Source organism: Clarias gariepinus, chromosome 12, assembly GCF_024256425.1.
Source record: "Clarias gariepinus isolate MV-2021 ecotype Netherlands chromosome 12, CGAR_prim_01v2, whole genome shotgun sequence".
Taxonomy (NCBI): Eukaryota; Metazoa; Chordata; class Actinopteri; order Siluriformes; family Clariidae; genus Clarias; species Clarias gariepinus.
The window spans coordinates 885,877-909,177 of record NC_071111.1 but is presented as its reverse complement, the minus strand read 5'-3'; the positions used below and the strand labels follow the sequence as shown (position 1 = coordinate 909,177).

Genomic DNA, 23,301 nt, shown 5'->3' with positions numbered 1-23,301 from the left:
GGAGAAAGACCTCAAGTAGTACCTCAACACCAGCTCCCTGCACAAGAAAGCCCAACAGCGTCTCTTCTTTCTGAGAAGACTGAGGAATGCCCAGCTACCACCACCGATCCTGTCCACCTTCTATAGAGGGACTATCAAGAGCATCCTGAGCGGCTGCATCACTGTCTGGTTTGGGAATTGTGCCATATCGGACCGCAAAACCCTACAGCGGATAGTGAGGACAACGGAGAAGATCATCGGGGTCTCTCTTCCCTCCATTAAAGACATCTACACCACACGCTGCATCCGCAAAGCCACCAGCATTGTGGCTGATCGGCCACACCCCTCTCACACACACTTCACACTCCTGCCATCTGGAAAAAGGTACCGAAGCATTCGGGCACACACATCCAGACTGTGCAACAGCTTTTTTCCACAAGCCATCCGTCTTCTCAACAAAAAGGGACTGAACTGATAAACACACACACACACACACATACATACTGTACACACACACAAACATTATCACTCAGCTTAACTCATCTACATCAAAACATCAATACATCAAAACTTTGAGACTGGAATGACAAATCAACACAAGCACAGACACACTGATCTACACCACCAAACTATCGTACACACAAATCTGTAAATGCTTCACTGTTTATCTCTTTCTTGCACAATGTTTATTACTTTTTGCACTAATTCCTCAATTCTTGCTGCTATGTTTACTACCTCAACACCATATTTTATGTTCTGATATGTCGTTGTCGCACTGTCACTTTGTTGTTGCTCGTTGCACATTTGCATGTGCACTTTATGTTGTCTGTTGTCTGTAAAACCTGTAGATAGTCTTCCTTAGTTAGTTCCCCTCTCGTTGCAAAGTCCACATACTGATGGAATCTAGGAAGCACTGACTTGAGATTTGCATGGTTGAAATCTCCAGCAACAATAAACAGTCCATCCGGGTGTGTATTTTGCAGTTCACTGATCTTTGTATACAGTTCCCATAGCGCTTCCTTAGCATTAGCGCTAGGTGGAATGTACACTCCGATAATAAAAACAGTGGTGAATTCTCGAGGTAAATAAAATGGTCTGCATCTAACAGTCACAAACTCCACCAGCGATGAGCAATAACTAGAAACTAGCACAGATTTCTTGCACCATTTCGTGTTCACGTAAACACACAAGCCGCCACCGCGAGTCCGCACAGAACTGCATTTTTGTCGGCGCAAAATGAGGCTAGCCCGTCTAGCTAAATAGCGGCATCCGGTACTCTGTCGCTGAGCCATGTCTCCGTGAAAACAAAGACAGTCTCTAACCTCACGCTGTGTAGCCTGCTGTAGTCCGATGTAGTCCAGTTTGTTGTCCAGGGAGCACATGTTAGATAGGATGGTGGACGGGAGAGCCGGCCGGCTAGGGTTTGTTTTTAGCCTAGCACAGACTCCTGCCCGTTTGCCGCGCTTCCCCTTTCTCGCGCACCGCTTCCGATGTCCCCTTCTCTGGCCGCCGGCATCAGGCAACGCCGAGGCTTTGAGGCCTGGTTCACGCAGCAAGCCAAGGTCGCATAGCTTTTCCCGCAGCTCATCGTGGATGTCGTTACCCGGGTTATTTAGGAACAAATGTGTCTGGCTATTGTATGTACAGACACCAGTCGCGACGGTATCCATACAGAGAGTAAAAAAAACGCGTTACACACAAAACGTAAACAACATAAACAACGTCAGGCGGACATGTCCCTTTTCTGCACAGTAAAGGTAGAGAACTTGGGTCAGCCGACGCTGTCTCTCGGCGGGTGTGAGCCTGGAGATTGATTGCGGATCCACTTGCATTGGTTCTAGAACAGATTGCACTCCTGTTGGGCGGAGAACTGCAGCAAGTTCGCAATGCGTGGTGGCTTCGGTGGTGCATTCCTGGAGCCTGTTTGCCACTTGGATGGTGGTCGATAAACTTCTCCAATCCCATCGAGTTGTCTTGTGCAGCGAGTTGCAGCCTCAGGTGAGGGTCCAGCCCTTGCCGGAACTTTGTTAGGAGAGCAGCTTCATTCCACCCACTGCCGGCAGCTAATGTTCTGAAAGTTAAAACATAGTCATTTATGGAACTGTTACCTTGTTGGAGTTGGAACAGCTTTTCGCCAGTGGTGGATGAGTCTGCTGATTGAGTGAACACTTCACGGAAATATGTTGTGAATTCATCATAAGCATGCACTACAATGCTATCCTGCTGCCAAATAGCCTCAGCCCACTGAAGAGCTTTATTGGTAAGCAGAGAGTTTATATACGCAATTTTTGCTTTATCTGATGGGAACCTGTGAGGCTGCATTTCAAACGTGAGGGAGCATTGGAGAGGAAATCCATTGCATTTCTCCGCCTCACCACCGAAGGGCGCTGGTGCTGCCATGGGACTGGTGTGCGCGGTTGGTGTCGGCGAAGAAGCGGTTGTTGCCGGAAGTTGTGCAGTGGAAAACGACAGCTTGACGGAGTAGCTCCACCAGCTCGCGTAACGTGTCCGGGGCCGTTGGGTTCATTGTTGCGGTCTGACTTTCTGTATCGGGAATACAGACTCAACAGACACTGATCTTAGTAGTGAACCCAAACGGGCGTTTTTATTAAAAGTGGGTGAAGTATAGAAAACACAGAGGATGAATACACCTGAAAGTCTTAGCTGTATAGAGACTGGGGCTGGTGGACGTGAGTAGATGAACTGGTGAAGTGAAGAGTATCCACGGAGCACGCACAGGGAGGCAGTAATGGGAACCAGGAGACGAGACGAAATGGACGACATGGCACGGGAGGTTGAACAGGTGCGTGACGGAGTCTGTAGCCTCATGTGAAGTCAGACGCTGAGTGAGGGGAAGTGAGGTGTATTTAAAGTGTTTTGCTAATGAGCGTCAGGTGTGTGCTCAGAACTCAGGTGATCGGAAACGAAGGTTTAGGGTGGAGCCTGGTGTTTCCATGACAATCTGTTAATTTTTTGAGGACAACAGTTTTTTGTCCACATTTTATCAATAATATTAAAAAATAGTTTAATGGTTCTTGTTCTTAAATTTATTTTGAAGTAATTCAAATAATAATAGTTAATATAGTAAAATAAATAGTTAAAATATTAATATGGGAAATGTTTGATGTCATGTGGGCATTATTAGATTTGTATTAACAACTTCTAAATAAAACGTGACAGCTGACGCCTAAAAGAGGCGTGAGAAAAAGATAAATGCGGGATTATTTTTATAGTCTAAATAAAAAAGCTTTTCTAAATGTGGGCTATTGTTGTTTACTTTGAGTATTTGTTAATTTAAATGAGGTTTGGGCTCGGGATGTTAAGCCGGCATTGTAATTCTCCTCTTTAAATTTCTTATGTACAGTGGGAGCCACGTCAAACAGCCGCTTGGAGCATGATAGGTCCATGACAGGACCGTGACAGGACCATGATCGATCCGTGCACGGAATGTGAACCCCCGCGATGACGTAGTTAACGATGCCCCGCCCCATAAACGCCCCCATGCGCTTTCTAAAAAGATGGTTGCAATGCTGTATAATTCCGCCAGATGGAGCATTGACTGCTTCAGTTAACTGCAGTGTCCAAGCAGCTGGTTACTATCCCCCATTAAAGATCTGAAGGTACATTAATCACTTATTACTACGGTGAATAGATGCGGCAGCAGAGACAGACTAAATCCCCATAAACATTCACACTTGAACACAATACTAACAGAACTAAACAGTTCCAGAGGGTCAGCGCCTGTTATCAGGACAGGGATCACCTACAGGATACTACTGTAATTTTTACTGCTTATATATTTTTGCCATAGTTTCATTTGGTTTTATGCGATTTCATGTTTTACTTGTTCGTGTGTGTATGTGTGTCTGTGTGTCTGTGTGTGTGAGAGAGAAAGCGCGTGCGCGAGAGAGGGCTTATATTGTGATTTATTCAGGGTTACTAAAGCCTGGCTTACTACTACTAATATAAATATTTCAATGTAACCCATGGGTCTCAATCACAAAATTAGCCAACGCTGTAAACAGATGACAAGACAAATTATATAGGCTACCCTGAAACGTTAATTCGAACATTAAAAAAAATATATATATATATATATATATATATATATATATATATATATAAATATAAGATCGACTATTATTGTCAGGGTCAAGTTTACGGGGCTTCTCAGTCTTTCGTTAATTTTACTACTGACTCGAAACCAATGTGGCTTATTAAAGATGCACTGTTTTATTGGACATGGCTGTTTTGTAATGTTCTGCAAAATAAACACTGTCTACGGTTCGAATATACTGTGAATGTCTCAAAGTCACGTCTCTAGATCCTTCTGCAGTAATGTTATCGTGGTGTAAATTATTAACGTATCGATGTATTTCACTTGCAGACAAAATAGACCATGTCTAGTAACGAAAGTAATGAATTTGTCACTACTCTTCTCTTACGCAGCACGGCTAAAAAGATAAGAAAAGTTACACCAATCCTGCCACGATGCTACCCTGTCCATACACTGGCTGGGGAGATGAACTCATACCAAAACTCCAAAACGTAATATTATTTCATGAGATGAAATTAAGCTAGGATGAAGAAAACAGAAGTGAACTCCCCTCTGTGTAATATCTAAGTAGAGTGTAAGTGGAGCAGCCACAAAATGCCCCCCGTGTAACTCTGATTAGGAAAAGCTCACGGACACCAAACCTGCAGCACTTTGGTGTAATTTTTATTATCTTTTTAGCCGTGCTATTATTAGCCTAACTCTTTGACTATTTAAAACAACGTCGGGTCCCATTTTTGCACATTGAAGTTGTTGGTTTAAGTAAATGTATTTTTAAATACACAAACAATCCCCCAACAATTAAAACACGCACACATGACTTTAAAAATAAAATTTATTCTTCCAAAACTAGTCAAAGGTAAAACAATAATTTGTATAAAACAGGTAAAAACATGTTAAATTTTTGCTTAAAGGTCATTAAAATACCCGGATAACACCAGCTGCTTATCAGTCTCAATCTGGTTCTTTTATATTAAAATATATATTTTTTAATATATATTAAAGATGGAACTGTTTAATTCTTTGTTTTCCCCCTAAAGTATCAGACGTTTTGCAATTCTATGTTCAGAACATACAGTAGACCTGACCAAACATCATTCTAAAGCTGTTGCACTGTGACGTCATCCCTCCTACAGCTCTCTCAACAGCTTGTTCAGGCTCCTCCAGTAGCTCCAAAAGGCCAACCGTCATCCGTCTGACCCCCCAATCCTCCAGGGCGGAGCTCTGCTTAAAGACAACAGGAGAATTTACTGAAGACAAAGATAAATAAACTTTACAGAATATCTAGTTGTAATAAATATAAAAGATATTAGTAAACCTACACCACAGAGTGTGTAAAATACTGTTTTGGGGAATTCTGGAATGTAAATAAACTGGGATAACTTTAACCATTGAACTTTGTTAGTTTTAACCCCGGTTTGTCTGTATTATCGTCTGCATTAAATTAAAATGCGCTTTTCATACAAATAAGTTAGGCGATATAACACTCGTATATATTAGTTCATCTCTGAAGCCAAACTATAACTTCCCGAGTACTGAAGCCCCCCACACCTCCTCACACACCTCCCCCCCACCACCTCCCCCTCCTCACACTCCTTAACTGATAAACACTTCAGAGTTTTTATCCATCTCGGTAACTAAGCGCTCGCGCTACCGCGCAAAGTCACGGCCAAACTGAGAAAAATATAAACCGGGTTATGAGCGTTTAGCTCGCGAGCTCCTGTACATCTATCCTCAGCTTGTGTCCTTCATGAACTGAATCACATTATATTCACAGATATAACCTGCAGATTAACTCTTACCCAAAGAATAAATAAATGCTGAATTTATCCAGACAACACGCGGTCAGACTCTAAAGGCATTTTTAAAAAGCACAAACACTCTTCATCCGGTAGTGCAGCTTTTGTAATAGGGACATTAAGAGTATTTTCGAAGCTATAGTGTCTTTTTAGTTGAAGAGGAGTGACATTGTGAGTTTGTGACACTGACAGTAAGCTGTAATGTTAACTCCAGACTTGGTAAACAGATCATTAAGTTATCTAAAGTTACATCTGACCGCTGCTGGTGCTGCCAGTGATTTTCAAAATGGCCGATAAGAAAACTAAACTGGAAAATTACTAAAAACTAATCCCAAACAAATTTTATAAATTAAAACACCACTTACCGCGAATAGTCCATTAAGCCGCCATCTTCATCTCTAGTGCAGTTTGGCAGCGTCAGTTCGGCGGGGGTGGGAGCGGGTTGTTAAAATCACGTGATTGCAACTCAGCGCAGCTAAATTGCTGGCTTGTGTTAACGTGTCCTTGAGAACAAAGCGCCATCTAGTGGTGGAACCAGGTAAATGCATAAATAGGGCTTGAATGGGCCTGTTTACTGTGAAATCTTGACACGCCTTTCTCGAAGAAAAAGGAGGGGGGATTACGGCGTGCATAGGGCAGCCGTACGCCATTCGTACGCAATTCACACTTCCGCGGCTATTTGGCGTGGCTCCATCTGTAGCATTATTAGTGCCCAACTGCACACAAAGTTTTCAAGAGCGCGGAGGAATTTTGTTGTATTAAATAATATTTATGCAATATAATCAGGGCCTCGTATTCCTATTTATAAGTTGTTTTAGTGTTACTGTGTGTGCTTTACAATGTCAGACAACATTCAAATGCAAATAATTCACGCTCCCCTAGGTGTAAATCAGCTGTTCTAACCCCTCCCCACTTTTAGACCCAGGATCTGAGGTCTTTCTGAAGAGCTGCAGTGCTTTAGGCCTTTTCTTAAATTTGTGTAAATTTTATCTGGATTTTAGATACTAATATTGACATTATTAACATTTTCAATCCCTGGAATGAAAGAAATTGAGATTTTCCTTATCATAACATTTGTTGTATTGTTTTTTTTAATCACTTTACACACAATAATTTTCTTTGTTATTTTTATAGAATGTTTTAATTTTAGATTTTTATAATAAATTAATAAATTAATTAATTAACCAAATAAAATTATTCCATTTGTATTTTTAATTTGTAAAATAGCATTAAAAAAAGCATGAGTTGTAGATCGAGTGATTAAAAACAGTACAAGGCATGTTATGATAAGGAGACTTTTCATCTCTTCCATTCCAGTGGTTAAAAAACAGTTATGATAATTTTTTATGATATGTCAATTTTGGAATGCGCAGAAGCTCAGTGGACCAAGCACAACATAATAATTTTTGTATGATAAAATGACTCGTGGCATGGATCCACACGAAGTGCTTCAGTATCAAATAATCATTCAACCCTGAACACAAACAGCAAAAAAGCATTATAATAATAACCATAATAATAATAATCATCATGCTTTTTTTGTGTTTGTTTCCAGCATTGAATAATTATATGATCAGGAATGGGTGGAATGACTGAAATAAAGCTGCTCACATTGTGTGCTTTTTCACTTTAAAAAAATGCAGCGTTTATTCAGCTTACATAATAAAGTATTTATTTGTGATATGTAGATGAACGCGTGCGCCAGTATGGAAGATTTATAAGAGATTTTTCTTCCCCATAAGGGGGGATGTGATTCCCCCCGCGATGATTATGTTAATTATTTCCCACCCCCAAAACGCCCCCATGCGCTTCCTAATAAAAAGATTGCAATGCTGTATAATCCCGCCAGGTGAAGCATTGACTGCTTCAGTTAACTGCAGTGTCCAGGCAGCCTTATACCGTATGTTCAATACACAGGCAGTTCTTGTATTATCAAGATAGTTTTATAAATAGATGACGTGGTAAAAAAAAAAAAAAAAAAGATTAATGAAACAGATTTTTTAAATCACTCAATACACAACTCATGATGTGTATGCTATTTAAAATTAATTAATGAATTAATAAAACTAGTTATTGAAATATTTTTCAAGACATCCTTAATAATCCTTAAAGACACGGTAACATTTGTAATTTGTAAAAATCTATACTGATCGTTGTAGGTACTGTACGGAATACCAAATGCAGGCTATGTATTTCACATTACACCGTATTTTATCTAGTTCCATTTCATACACTGGTAGATAATATTTTGCTGCAAAGTAAAGCTCAAATTTTTTTTTCTTTTTGCTTGGGCTTGTTTTCATTATACTTTTAAAGTCGTTATTCCATTAACGTCAATTTCATTGACTATCAATGATGCAAGGGCACAGGGTAATATGATGATGTCCCAGATTGAAAAGACACTTGCAGGCTATCTCTCTCCTGGAAGCTCATAATCATTGAAAAAGCCCACTCTCCCCACTAAACCGTGCAGACTAACATCTTTGCTAGTGAGGAAGGCTTTCCAAGCAGGCTGGTGCTGCCCTGCACACCATGACGGTTCTGCACCTTCTGAAGGACTTGAGCACTGGCGGGTCCATTGACGAAGGGGCATTTTTAGAGCTACGGCAAGACATCTGTGGCTCAACCTCCTTGATGCCCCCATCTTGCCTTCCGGCCTATTTGGCGACGCCATCAACACCGTCGCCAGAAGGTTTTGGGGTGCGAAGCGCTACTAGGAAGCGTTTTTAAAGTTTCTTCCCCGCCGTGGTCAAGAGTCGGGGCTGTCGGCCACCCTGTCCCGACCAGGTCAAATTCCTTTGAGGCGTGAAGCACAAAAAGAGAGTTTGGTGAGTCGAGCACCCCCTCATAGGGACTGTGGTCTGGCTCACCGCACTTCACAGTCTGCCTCAAGGAGACCGGACCTGAGGAGCATCATCTCCTCTAAAAAGAAGTCCTAAGGCTGGTGCGCCCAGGACCGGGGAGGGACACGCAAAATTCCAACAAAGAATAGGAACTCCTTCCTGGGACTCTCAGGAGGCTGTGATCTAATCTCCACCACTAGTGTTTTGGGGAGCAGTGTTCTCCAGCAAAATGTTAAGTGTTCAGTCACCTCCTACCATGTTTCAGGACATCAAACACCTAACATCTCCCAATCTAGCTGAAGAGTCGAAACTTGTGCCTTTTTTCAGCGAAAAGTGAAATGACTGAAATAAAGCACACATTGTGCAGCGTTTATTCAGCTTACATTATAAAGTATATATTTGTGATATGTAGATGAACGCATGCGCCAGTATGAGAAATTTCTCATAATATAAGAGATTTCTCTTCCCCAGAAGAGAATTACCCCCCCCGCCCCCCGCGATGATGCAGTTAATTATGTCCCGCCCCCAAAACGCCCCCATGCGCTTCCTAATAAGAAGATTGCAATGCTGTATAATCCCGCCAGGTGGATCATTGTTAACTGCAGTGTCCAGGCAGCCTTATACAGAATGTTCAATACACAGGCAGTTCTTGTATTATCAACATAGTTTTATAAATAGATGACATGGTAAAAAAAAAAAAAGAAAAGATTAATAAAACTGATTTTTTTAATCATTCAATACACAACTCATGATGCGTATGCTATTTAAAATTAATTAATGAATTAATAAAACTAGTTATTGAAATATTTTTCAAGACATCCCTAATAATCCCTAAAGACACGGTAACATTTGTAATTTGTAAAAATCTATACTGATCGTTGTAGGTACTGTACGGAATACCAAATGCAGGCTATGTATTTTACATTACACCGTATTTTATCTAGTTCCATTTAATACCCTGGTAGATAATATTTTGCTGCAAAGTAAAGCTTAAAATGTATCTTTTGTTCGGGCTTGTTTTCGTTATATTTTTAAATCTTTATGCCATCAACGTCAATTTCATAGACCATCGTTGATGCAAGGGCACGGGGTAATATGATGATGTCCCAGATTGAAAAGACACTTGCTGGCTATCTCTCTCCTGGGAGTTCATAATCATTAAAAAAGCCCACTTTTTCTTTCCCCACTAAACCGTGCAGACTAACATCTTTGCTAGTGAGGAAGGCTTCCCAAACAGGCTGGTGCTGCCATGCACACCATGACGGTTCTGCACCTGCTGAAGGACTTGAGCACTGGTGGGTCCATTGACGAAGGGGCGTTTTCAGAGCTACGGCGAGACATCTGTGGCTCAACCTCCTTGATGCCCCCATCTTGCCTTCCGGCCTATTTGGCGACGCCATCAACACCATCGCCAGCAGGTTTTGGGGTGCGAAGCGCTACAAAGAAGCGTTTTTGAGGTTTCTTCTGTCGGCCACCCAGTCCCGACCAGGTCCAGTTCCTTTGAGGCGTGAAGCACAACAAGAGAGTTTGGTGAGTCAAGCACCCCCTCATAGGGACTGGGGTGCGGCTCGCTGCACTTCACAGTCTGCCTCAAGGAGACTGGACCTGAGGAGCATCATTTCCTCTAAAAAGAAGTCCTAAGGCTGGTGCGCCCAGGACCGGAGAGGGACACGCAAAATTCCAACAGAGAATAAGAACTCCTTCCTGGCACCCTCAGGAGGCTGTGATCCAATCTCCGCCACCACTGGTGTTTCGAGGAGCAGTGTTCTCCAGCAAAATGTTAAGTGTTCAGTCGCCTTCAACCACGTTTCAGGGCGTCAAACACCTAACATCTCCCCATCTAGCTGAAGAGTCCAAACTTGTGCCTCTTTCAGAGAAACTGGCAGCGTGGAAGTTACTGCCAAATATATCTCCATGGGTTCAGAGGACTGTAGAGAGAGGCTACAGAATTCAATTTGCAGAATTCAGACTGTTCTACTTTCGGGTCCTAGTGCCGGTCGCGGAGCAAGTGTGCATGACAGAACCTACCTTTCCAGGTCCTGGGGTGGAGGATATCCGATGACGGTAGTCCCGGATGAGCTCACGATCGAGGATAAACCGGGCTGGAATCCAAGACCGCTCCACGACGATCTGTCGTACGGTGTAGGCAGGACCACCGTTTATAATCTGGGGACGAGGAGCTGGGGGGTGGGTGTAACCATGGTAGTGAAGGGTTTCAGTTGTGAGCTGTGGGACACCAGGTGGATCCGGAGCGCCGCAGGCATTTGGAGCTGATAGGTGACAGGGTTGATTCGGAGGGTGATGTGGTACAGTAGGTGGACAACCAGAATGCCTATTACCGTCGCGCTCACCGCCGTGGGAAAACGGCAGCAGCCAAAATAAATCAGTTGCATTTTAAAGTCATTCGTGAAGATCGCCAGGTGGCGCAAAGTGACATTTTTTACTCTACGCAGTTTAAAATATAATTAAGTCAATAAAAAAGTCTTAACAATATGTTGTATAGAAGAAATACTACAGTGATTGTAATTTCCACATCTGAGAACTTTATACAACAAAAATGAAAAATCTGAACCAGATATATTGATATTTATTGTATAATAACGAGTCAAAAAATTGGTTAAATGTTGTTTTGACAGACGATCAAGTTCACTAGCTGATAATTTTATTTGTACAAAGAATGAACTGTTATATCTCTGTTTGTATCTGTTTATTGTTATGTTAAAAAATATATTCAAAAATACATCAAACTTTAAATACAGTATAGAAATAACTGGTAAAATAGACTTTCAGAATAAAACATTACAATAACTCAAAAAAGACGCACTAAAAATGCTGTGTTGTTTCTGTAAACACATCGTTGGGTGGTTTATGCTGGGTCAAAATTCTGGGTTATTTCGGGTACTTTAAACACATTGTTGTGTTGCTCATGTTGGGTCATATGAGATGTAGTGAGTCATTTACAAATGAACACCTGGTTGGGTTATTTTGACCCAACCACTGGTTTATTCTTTATTTTCTGGTTTCTCCAAACGTCAGCCTGCAAAATAATCGAAATATTACTGTTATTGTGTCACAGGTGTAGTTTTCGGAAATTTGAGCTTCAGTATGCTACATTCCCCGGCGCTCTGCGCATAACACCAGTCCAACGCAGCCTTGTAAAGAATTTCTAAACGTGGGCTATTGTTGTTTACTTACAATATTTGTTAATTTAATTTGGTGGCAGTGGGCAGAGTGGCAGAACGGAGCACGCGGAGGCAGCCCGCCTGCACGGAGTGAAGGCGCCGCGAGAGTGCGAGGATCAAAGGGCTGAATTTCAGTGTCCTGTTTGAAGTCCCTGGACCGCGTCACATTGCCCCGCTCGCATGCCACTCTGTCCTGCTCCACCGCCATTGGATAAATGGGCGGAGCACTGTCCCACTTTGAGCTAGTGGTCACTTAGACCAACAAGCTGAGGTTAGCCATTACTATGAAGTTTAAAAGCAAACATGAACTCTTTATTCACTTTTGTGTTTAAAGTTCTGTTAGCTTTTCTGAAAGGGCATTATTTTACCCATACTGCAGACATTGATAAGTCCCAGAATCCACAAATAAAAACCCTATGTGGATTAATTTTGAAATGGAAATGATACAATAGAATTGCCGTGAATTTATTAAATGTCAGTGTAATCTAAATATCCTAAAATAAACTCTCTCGAAATGACAGCACTAAAAATTAGTAGTTGAATTATCTGATAATATCAGAGAATAATTTTAGTTATCCTGCAAAACTGAATTATGTTTATTGGTTTATTGTATTATCAGTAGTGAGCACTTACAAAGCAACAGAATGCAGTTATTTTAAAGGTGTGTGTGGGGTGGTGATTCTTTCTATACATACTGTAATTAAGATTTGCTAAGAACTTGAGCCAGTCCAATTTTTGTTTTTACTTTTTTTTTTTTTAAGATCAATTATGAGTTTCTGAGAATTACAACTGCTCCACTTCAAGCAAGATTGCTGGTTTCCTTGGACAAGCAACACTACAAACTCATTGAGAGAAGACCAGAGATATAATCTTCATCTTCAAGTTCTTGATCTGGTATGTACTCCCTCAAAAAAAGCAGAAATTAGCTTGGTGTCAAATGTAATATTGTGAATGGAAGCCACAGGAGCTGAGCAAGGCATTCAAATCAAGTTGGCTGTGACGCACTAAATTAAAACAAAACTAGCAGAATAAAACATTTTAGTTTAACTTGTTCACAGGTTAGTGAATGCTGTCTGAATACAGGTTTCAATGTTTGCCATGTTCATTTTATTACGCTTTAAAAGCCTAACATAATACTATGTTTGTTTTTACATGCCTAGAGCCTGGAGGTGAATGTATGAAGAGAGTATCTCCTGAAATGTCTTATGGTGTATTTAGTGGAAGATGTGGACCAACTGTTTAAACACTGGTAAGCATTTGTTCATGAAGCATTTCAACCTTAGGACTGAAAAATGTTACGAGGTCAGTGGCATTATCAGCTGCAGCACAACCTTCACACAGGGCCATTATTTTTTTTTCAATCATAGTATGTATTTACATTAGTTACATACATGCTCCTTGAACTTGTAAAAAGACTTTACAGAAAAGCTGAAGCTGTTATAGCTGCAAATGTCCAACATCATATCATATCCTATGGATTAAGAAGTGGATGTTACTCAAGTTCATATGCATGTGAAGGCAGGCGAGCCAATACTTTTGGCAATATAATGTAATATATAATGTGTGTGTGTATATATGTATGTTTGTTGTTTTGGCCTATTCATTGACATAATTAAATTTAACTTGATGCACCATAATCCTAGGTGTTTTTTTGCACTCATAGGGAGCATTAAGTGATTTTTACATTCATACATCAGACACTTTTGCCCAATAGAGCAACTTGTCTAACAAATGTGCTTTCTTTTATTAGGTTGTTCAGAAAGGTGAAGCTCAGGCTGAACTTGAGAGGTGCACGATGGCCCTGTTTGCCCTCAGGGAGGAAGAGGACTGTCTTCAGCCACCACAGGAAATCAGGATTGTGACTTATTGAGTTTCCATCAGTCGCACATGAATGTTCCATGTTTGGCCTTATCTATGCGTTAAACTTGAGCTATCCTGGTGAGCTCAAACACACATTTGTGGCCCGGCAGAAAATATTTAGGGAACGTATTCTATATTGACATTAAAATATTAAATTTTGGTCACACTATTTGTCAAACAATTGTCAGATTTTCACATGGTTAGCAAATAGGATTATACAGTTTTTAAGCTTAAGTTATTAAAAATGCATTGTTTTATTGATTTTATTTTCGTTTTCTGTCTTTTATTGGAGAAATAATTTAATAGTACAACATGGTATGGTTTCAAGGATGGTAATAAATGTTTTTGTTTATTGTCTTCATTTATAAATGTAACTTCTCTACAACTGCAATTTTTTTAAGTTGATCCAAAGTATCTTTTTTTATATATTTAAATAATGAATGCCTTAAATCTTTATTTGATGCAACTTAAAATAGTTAATTTTCTCAAACATTCAAAAAGTGGTTTATATCAAGTTTATAATTTCAGGTTAGATTTAGCAGAATATTTAGATTAAGTAATATAGCCAACTAATTTATTTTAATTTAGAACAATTAAAATTTTTTAATTTGATATACCTTCAGAAATCTGTTTACATGAACTTAAAATTTTTAAGTTACATGTAAATGGTTTATTTACATTACATCAATGCTAAAAAATTAGATGTGACAGATTACTTCAATTTTTTTAAATTGAACCAGTGTTATATTTTTTTCAGTGTGGCGAGCGTCTGAATACGACGTTTTAACGGGGCGGGGATAAGAAAACACCGCACCGGCAGAAGTAGACTAATGATTATGAATGCGTCGGGGAAAACAGCAAGGAAACTGACTGGCCATTTTAATAATTCATTGATAAGTTGACACACACAAACACACACTCACTCTCACGCACGTCCCTCCCCAAACAGCACAGCAATGAGATACATAAACAATTTATTCATACAGACGTACCTGTATGTGTATGTATGTGTGTGTATGTATGTGTATGTAATCCTGCATCAGCGAGCATAAAGTTTTCCAGAACACACCGGCAGAAGTAGAGCAATGATTATGAATGCTTCTGGAAAAACAGCAATGAAACTCACTCTGATCATTTTAATAATTAATTAATAAATTAGTGATTTCTTTGGTTTTGGCTGTGCTGATGGTGATAATATCATCTCGTCATCTGCGCACAAGTGGACGCGCCTACAATTAACTTTACATACGAATTACATAATCTAATAATTAGTTTTTCATTAGTTTATATAAAAGCAGACATTTCGGTTTCTATAAGTATATATTTTTCACGTCTGTGAGGCGAGTATACACAGAGTTTCGGCTCATTTTCTGACGCGCTTAAGTTCACTGAAAACAATACAGAATAGCGCACCCTGTTTACTTTCTTTATTTAACAAAATCATAGTTTTTTCGTCTATGTGAGCGCACCTAAATAAAATTACAGTCTTATAAAGGCTGTGTAGCTTATATAGTTTTACTATATAGTTTTTGCACATTAATCTGACAGTGTTTTAATTTTATGGGTGTTTATTTTCATTTATTTCAGTTAATAAATCTACTACAAATTTAAAGAACACAAAATAAATGATGGCGCAAGACCCTACACGTGTAGCTTTTCTATTGACACATAAAATCTAAAGGCTCAGTGTGTTAACGTTTACGTTGCTTAAATTCAATCCCAAAAATATTTTAAAAATAATTGTAATTATAAATTTGTACTGTAATGTTAATACTGTAACTATGAATTCGTTTAATTACAATGGTTCACTTGACTTTATGCAACTACATGCGACTATAGCCTAGCAGCGACTCATTAAAGAGCACTTTAACATAATTCCCCCTTCTATTGTCCAGGTAAGTGATGTGTGGAGGAGGTGAGAGATGGCATCATCTGCAGATAGATAGATAGATAGATAGATAGATAGATAGATAGATAGATAGATAGATAGATAGATAGATAGATGACTTCAAGAAACTGCCACACAGGGCCATCCTCAGCAGCAGTCAGAGGCCTGCATTGAATGAGAACTCCAACCAGAAGTGGGGCATCAGAATGCAACCAGTATAGTAGTTCTTGACTTCTTTAAAAATTGCAATGGCAGTAATGGACAAATTTTTTTTTTTTTTTTTTTTGCCTTCAGCAGTCTCCAAAAGTTCAGTGAACACATAAGTACATTCATGGTAGCTGCTACATTGCCCAACCAAGATTTTCGAATCGCTGGCCAAGTGAAATGAAAGAACAGGAATGCAACAAATGTTTTCATTATTATTTTTTTTTTTTTGCATTTTGGCTTTCACACAAACTGAGTGAAAGTTATATTGTTACATCTTTTTAAGATAAAATTGACTTAACACTTCATTTTTATACAACTTCTATGTAGTCCTATGTTTCAAGAGGGTGGATGACATGTTTTCTGTATTATGTATTCATTTTCCTGTAGCTTTGATAATGCATTTCACCTTTGTATGCTTATCACCTGCTGCTAAGACAATCAAATGGAGTTTTTGGGAAATGATCTAGTCAAATGATTTCAGAAGGTGGCATACTGTTCAAGATCATTTCCAAAAACTCCCTTTGATTGTCGCAGCAGCAGGTGATAACTTGAGATACATACAAAGGTGTAATGCATTTCCAGTTTAAACTAGCTGCTGAGTCAAACTAAGCTACAGGAAAATTAACTGGCACAGAAAACATGTCCTTCACCCTCTGGGAAACATGGGACTACATACATACAACAGTATAGTTATACACATTCAAATAAATCACAATTCAATAGTTGCTTTTTCAAACTTTATTAAAAAAAAACAAAAAAAAAAACAATATGCCCTGAATGGCATCAAACATAAAGACAATTTATTGGACTACTTTAACCTATTTTAATTCTCACCATGGCGTAGGCTCATCGGGCATTGAAAATCCTCTACCTCCTATTCTCTGTGGCGCATTTATTTAGAATTTATCAAATAATGGAATTTAAATTAGAAATAACAAATCTGCAATATTATAATGATTAGAGAAACATTTATAAAACTGAACTGCAAAGTACTTAGATGAAAACTGCTTCCTTAATTGTAAGAAAAAAAAAATCAAAGCAATGTGTGCACTGTAACAGGCAGCCAGGGTGATAGGATCACCACCTGAAAAGCAAAATAATCATAACTGTGTGCAGTATAAACACAGCTGACAACTAACCTAGCCTGTTATAGGGGGGGGGGGGCGGAGATCACTGCGCTGTGCTCTTTCATCAAGTGTGGACCAGGCCGGGAGACTGGGGGCATCACTACAGGACTTATCAAAATGCTGTGCTCTTTTATCATGTCTGGACCTGGCCAAAGGACTGGGGGCATTGCTATGGGATCGGTCATCACATTGCTGTGCTCTTTTATCATGTCTGGACCTGGCTGGGGGACTGGGGGCATCACTACCGGATCGATCATGTCTTGACCTCTGCCGTGACCCATCATGTCGGGACCTGACTGTACAAGATATGAAGACTGTGTGACTCGCACCATCACTGTGCCTGGACCCATAATCTCTGGACCTGAAGTTCGGCCTCTCAAAAAAACTGTGCCAGGACCTTATGGTGGATCCACTGCTGGACCTAGTAACATTAACATTTCATCACTTGGCCATACATTTATAACTGACAATAACATGCCATGTTTTAACACTGATACAGACAAACCCCTACTGGTTGACAATAAATAAAGGCTAGAGGCCAACCAGTAGAAGCCAGCCACTACTGACACTGTGCCCTGTCCTGCTTCTTTACCTGGAGTGATAGCCATCCCTCGCATGGCGAGATCCTGAAAAATACAGAATATTCTACAAGGCCTGACAAAATACAAAAGTGACTGTTTAAAGTGTGATGCAATGAATATTTACTGGGTATTGACAGGTCTCTGCTTCGAAGTGCTGTGCTTGCATATTGAGAGCGAAGAAAACAAAGAATATTAAAAGATGTACAATTATCGAAATGAAACAAAAAAGGTACGAAATTTGGCAGGTATGTCCATGTATGTCTTTCTTCAGTCAAAAAAGAAATAAAGGTTTTTTAGGAAAACGTTCCAGAATTTTTATCCATTTAATGGACTTCAATGACAACCAACTATTGAAATGTTCAATGAAGGTTCAAATACAGCTTCAAAGTCTCTACACGATCCCAGTCGAGAAATAAAGGTCTTATTCAGCGTCATTTTCACACAAAAAACACTTTTTAACCACCAATGCCTGTCTTGTACATCTCAGAGATGCGCCATGCATTGCGTCATCACGTTGGAAAGGTCAGGCGTTACATCATCTAAGTTATTTGTCTGTGAAATATGCCAACTCATTTTTTTCTCCAACTTCAAAATTATTTACCATCGTTGTTTTAATATATTATTATTATTTTTTTCATAACCTTTTAAACATGATGTAATGCGTGACACATCTCTGAGATGGTAAAAGACAGGCATCTGTGCTTAATAAGTATAAATATATTATTTTTTTTTTAGAAAATGGCAAATTGTTTAGCTAGATAGGACCATTATTTCTCGACTGGGATCATGTAGAGACTTTGTAGAGAGCTACATTGAAACAGACGTTTGAACCTTTATTGAACATTTTAATAGTTGGTTGTCATTGAAGTCCATTAAATGAATAAAAAATCTAGAAAGTTTTCCTGAAAAACCTTCATTTCTTTTTAGACTGAAGAAAGACATACAGTGGCTTGCAAAAGTATTCGGCCCCCTTGAACTTTTCCACATTTTGTCACATTACAGCCACAAACATGAATCAATTTTATTAGAATTCCACATGAAAGACCAATACAAAGTGGTGTACACTTGAGAAATGGAACGAAACTCATGATTCCAAACATTTTTACAAATAAATAACTAAAAAGTGGGGTGTGCGTAATTATTCAGCCCCCTGAGTCAATACTTTGTAGAACCACCTTTTGCTGCAATTACAGCTGCCAGTCTTGGGGTATGTCTCTACCAGTCTTGCACATCTATAGACTGAAATCCTTGCCCATTCTTCTTTGCAAAACAGCTCCAGCTCAGTCAGATTAGATGGACAGCGTTTGTGAACAGCAGTTTTCAGATCTTGCCACAGTTTTTCGATTGGATTTAGATCTGGACTTTGACTGGGCCATTCTAACACATGGATGTGTTTTGTTTTAAACCATTCCATTGTTGCCCTGGCTTTATGTTTAGGGTTGTTGTCCTGTTGGAAGGTGAACTCTAACCAGCTTCCCTGTCCCTGCTGAAGAGAAGCTCCCCCAGAGCATGATGCTGCCACCACCATATTTGACAGTGGGGATGGTGTGTTCAGAGTGATGTGCAGTGTTAGTTTTGGTAGGTTTACAGTTGTGCCATACTCCTTCCATTTCTGAATGATCGCTTGAACGGTGCTCCGTGGGATGTTTAAGGCTTTGGAAATCTTTTTGTAGCCTAAGCCTGATTTAAATTTCTCAATAACTTTATCCCTGACCTGTCTGGGGTGTTCTTTGGACTTCATGGTGTTGTTGCTCCCAATATTCTCTTAGACAACCTCTGAGGCCGTCACAGAGCAGCTGTATTAGTACTGACATTAGATTACACACAGGTGCACTCTATTTAGTCATTAGCACCCATCAGGCAATGTCTATGGGCAACTGACTGCACTCAGACCAAAGGGGGCTGAATAATTACGCACACCCACTTTGCAGTTATTTATTTGTAAAAAAAGAAAATGTTTGGAATCATGTATGATTTTCCTTTCACTTCTCAAATGTACACCACTATGTATTTGTCTTTCACGTGGAATTCCAATGAAATTGATTCATATTTGTGGCTGTAATGTGACAAAATGTGGAAAAGTTCAAGGGGGACGAATACTTTTGCAAGCCACTGTACATGGACATCTTGGTTGACATGGGGGTGAGTGAATTATAAGGTAGTAAGTTATAACATAACGTTATACAACATTAGGAGTTTGTATGACCCTGTTCCGTGGTAAAACATTTTTTTTTTCATAATCTGACAACATTAGAAATGTGAATGTTATGGAAAAAGCCCCTAAAAAAGCCAAAACGAGTTAGCTTGATTTTAAGGTAGCAGCTAACTAGCAGCCAGATAACAACGTGTAACATTAACATATAGTTCGTTTCTGTGGTATCAGAGACAAAACACCTTTAATGGTTTACAATAAAATGTATAATATTAATTTCATGAACGAATAAAGTGACTAAGAGACGTTAACATCAACCAACCTTGCATCATCTGTAAACCCCGTAGCTAGCAGCTATAAAGACGCCATTAGTTACGGTAGCAAAAAGCTATGTCAGTCAGAACTCCATGCTGCTATCGGTAACGTATACAGGCAGTTTAGTGTCCCAAATTGTTCAAATAGACATGTTATCTTGTGTACAGCTAAAATAACATCGAAACTGAACATGAACCATAAGCAGCAAGCTAATGTAAAATGAAAAAAATGTGTGCTGTGACCCTTGACTATTTGCAGCTTTATTGTAAGACAATAACGCCAAAGACTATACCTACACATGAACATTAAAATAAATGCTGACCGAACTTACCTTAAAACTTGAGGAAACGGGTTCATTAGCGATCTGAAAAGCTGTGCCGTCCAGAACACTACTCTGACTCGCGCCAAGCCACCAAATGCCCCGTGTTGCCTCAGCCAATCATAGTGGCGTTTATGATGATGTGCTTGTTTCAGCCAATCAGAGTTATGCTGACTGGGTTTTTAAATCCTCCTTGAAGAACCTATATTGTCTTAGGCTACTCTTTGCCTAGCTTGATAGAGTGCTGTCTGTCCTTGACTTTTTTGCAGCTGTCGGTTCTTTTGTAAGATAGGAATAAGGTGGATAGGCTATGGCTACCATGATTTTTTTAAATATATATATATATATATATATATTAATACAATATAAAATAAAAAAATAAATAACTTGATTATAGGTGTCACACCTGTGCCACTACGGCCCCGGGGACTAAGGTCAAGTTCTCCGGATTACTGAGCCACCGCTTTGTCTCCCCCTAGTGTGTCTGCGTTGGTATGTTTCCCAGGAATGTCAAATTAGTTTCAACTGTGTCTCTTCCTTGTGCGTCACTATTTAAACCAGCCGAATGTTTTGGGCCGACAATACAACTGTCTTGAAATACATTGACAATGAAAAAATTCGCTTTAAATCCTTTGTTGCCAACAGAATTGCCATTGTAAAAGAGTCAACCAAGCCACAGCAGTGGAGGTATGTCAACACCTCAAAAAACCCAGCTGATTCTGCATCCAGGGGAGCTTCTTGTGAAAAAATTCATGAAAAACGCCAATTGGATCCATGGTCCCTCCTTTCTCAAAGAACCTGAGTGTAAATGACCTGAGAACACCCACGATCTGTCAATAAAAGAGACATGACATTGAGATTAAACATTCAGTTTCAGTGAATCTCGTAAGGACTACAAAGAGCACAGATGCCGAAAGTAAACTGATTAATTCAATTCAATTTTATTTATATAGCGCTTTTAACAATGGTCATGGTCTCAAAGCAGCTTCACAAAGTTAAAAGAAATTCATAAAAAAAAAAAATTATAAATATTATATATATATATATATATATATATATATATATATATATATATATAATAAAATAATAATAAAATAAATAATAATAATAATAATAATAATAATAATAATAATAAATTGTGTATGTGTGAGAAAAATGTGTCTAGATAATAACGAGATGAATGAATGAAATTTCTCTGATGAGCAAGCCAAGGGTGACGGCGACAGTGGCAAGGAAAAACTCCCTGAGATGGTAATAGGAAGAAAACTTGAGAGGAACCAGACTCAACAGGGAACCCATCCTCATTTGGGTGATAACAGATAGAGATGATATAACACCATGTGTGTTATGCAGCTGAAAGTACAATATAACAGAAATTCTTTAAATTAACATGAAGTCCAGTTCAACATAGGGATGAGTCAGTAGGTGCAGAGGGCAGATGGGGTCTGGATCACTGGGAGCACAGGAGCAGGATGTGTAGCTCCAATCATAATAAGGCAGAATTCAGCTGGAGCTGGTCCTTCTCTGGATGCCTTAGGATCCTCACAGGGTTGGCCTTTGTCTACTGAAGCTGGTACAATCTCCAGATGCCTCGGGATGGGTAGAAAAGTACAGAACAGATGGAGAGAACTAGCGTAGTCGCCATTCAGGATAGATGTACTAAAGTATGAAGTTATGGGATGAGTTACGCGTATGCCAGATTAAAGAGATGCGTCTTAAGTCTACTTTTAAACTGTGTCTGAGCCCCGAATACTGTCTGGAAGGCTATTCTAAAGTTTTGGAGTTAAATATGAAAAAGCCCTGCCCCCTTTTGTAGATTTTGTAGTTCTGGGAATTACAAGAAGTCCAGAGTTTTGTGATCTTAAGGAGCGTGGCGGATTATAGCCTTTCAGAAGACTGGTTAGGTATGTGGGAGCTAAACCATTTAAAGCCTTGTATGTAAGTAATACTATTTTGTAATTGATTCTAAACTGAACAGGTAGCCAGTGCATTGATGATAATATTGGGGTTATTTAATCATATTTTCTGGATCTGGTGAGAACCCTGGCGGCTGCATTTTGGACTAACTGAAGCTTGTTTATTGAGGATGCTGGACAACCACCTAGTAATGCATTACAATAGTCCAGTCTGGAGGTCATGAATGCATGAACTACAGTGGTTACTCAATCGGAATTTAGGTTCTACCGTCGCCGCGCTCGGCGGTACCGTTTGGCTTTGTGCGTTTGCTGGCTTTTACCGCTGAGTGGCGCTATATAACTACAGACTGACGCCTCATGCCTTAGTTCATTCTCTGCTGGATTAATGAGACACGGAGTTTTAGAACTGCACGTAGTAGCGGATAAAATCAAGTAAAACATTGTAGTTAAACAAATTCATAATCACAGAACCAAAATGACAGTACAAATGTAGAATTCAAATTAAATTAAATTTTATTAGGATCAAATTTAAACAAAATAAATGTTAACACAGTGAGCCTTTAGATTTTATCACGTGTGATTAGAAAAGACGCGTGTAGGGTTTTGTGTCTTCTTAAATCTTGTTTTCTTTAAATTTATAGCAGATTTTTAAACTAAAATAAATGACCATAAAATTATAACATTGTCAGGACGTTCTACTGCGTCAGCTGATGTTGGTCATTCAGCCCCGCTTGTGTTTGTGCGTTATTATAAGAATGAAATGCAGTAGACTGTTATGATCTGTAAACGGGTTCGACCCATGTTGCACAGTCGGCACCATAAAGCACGGACACGAGGCAAGGTCTTACGGGGAAAAGGCTAATTTATTTAGGTAAAATGGGGAAGGAAAGTGTTGAAGGAGGGAGAATGGAAAGAAAGGGATAAAGGTTGTGCATGTGCAGTTCCGGGGGCTGTGCCACACTGGCATGCGGGCACACAGCTGACGATAAGTGTTGGTGCGCGGAGTGGCAGAACTGTGAAGGCGGGCACGGTGCGGGAGTGAAGATGCCGTGGGAGCTCGCGCAGCTCAAAGGGCGGAA

The 23,301-nt window shown here is 39.6% G+C and overlaps 1 long non-coding RNA gene across 1 annotated transcript; it reads left to right on the top strand.

Moving 5' to 3' along the window:
- The first annotated feature begins 11,430 nt into the window (after positions 1–11,430).
- Positions 11,431–13,922, top strand: LOC128533952 (uncharacterized). Its single transcript, XR_008361431.1, has 3 exons — positions 11,431–12,751; positions 13,018–13,106; positions 13,608–13,922. It is a non-coding gene; the product is annotated as an uncharacterized LOC128533952 (long non-coding RNA).
- Positions 13,923–23,301: the final 9,379 nt, after the last annotated feature.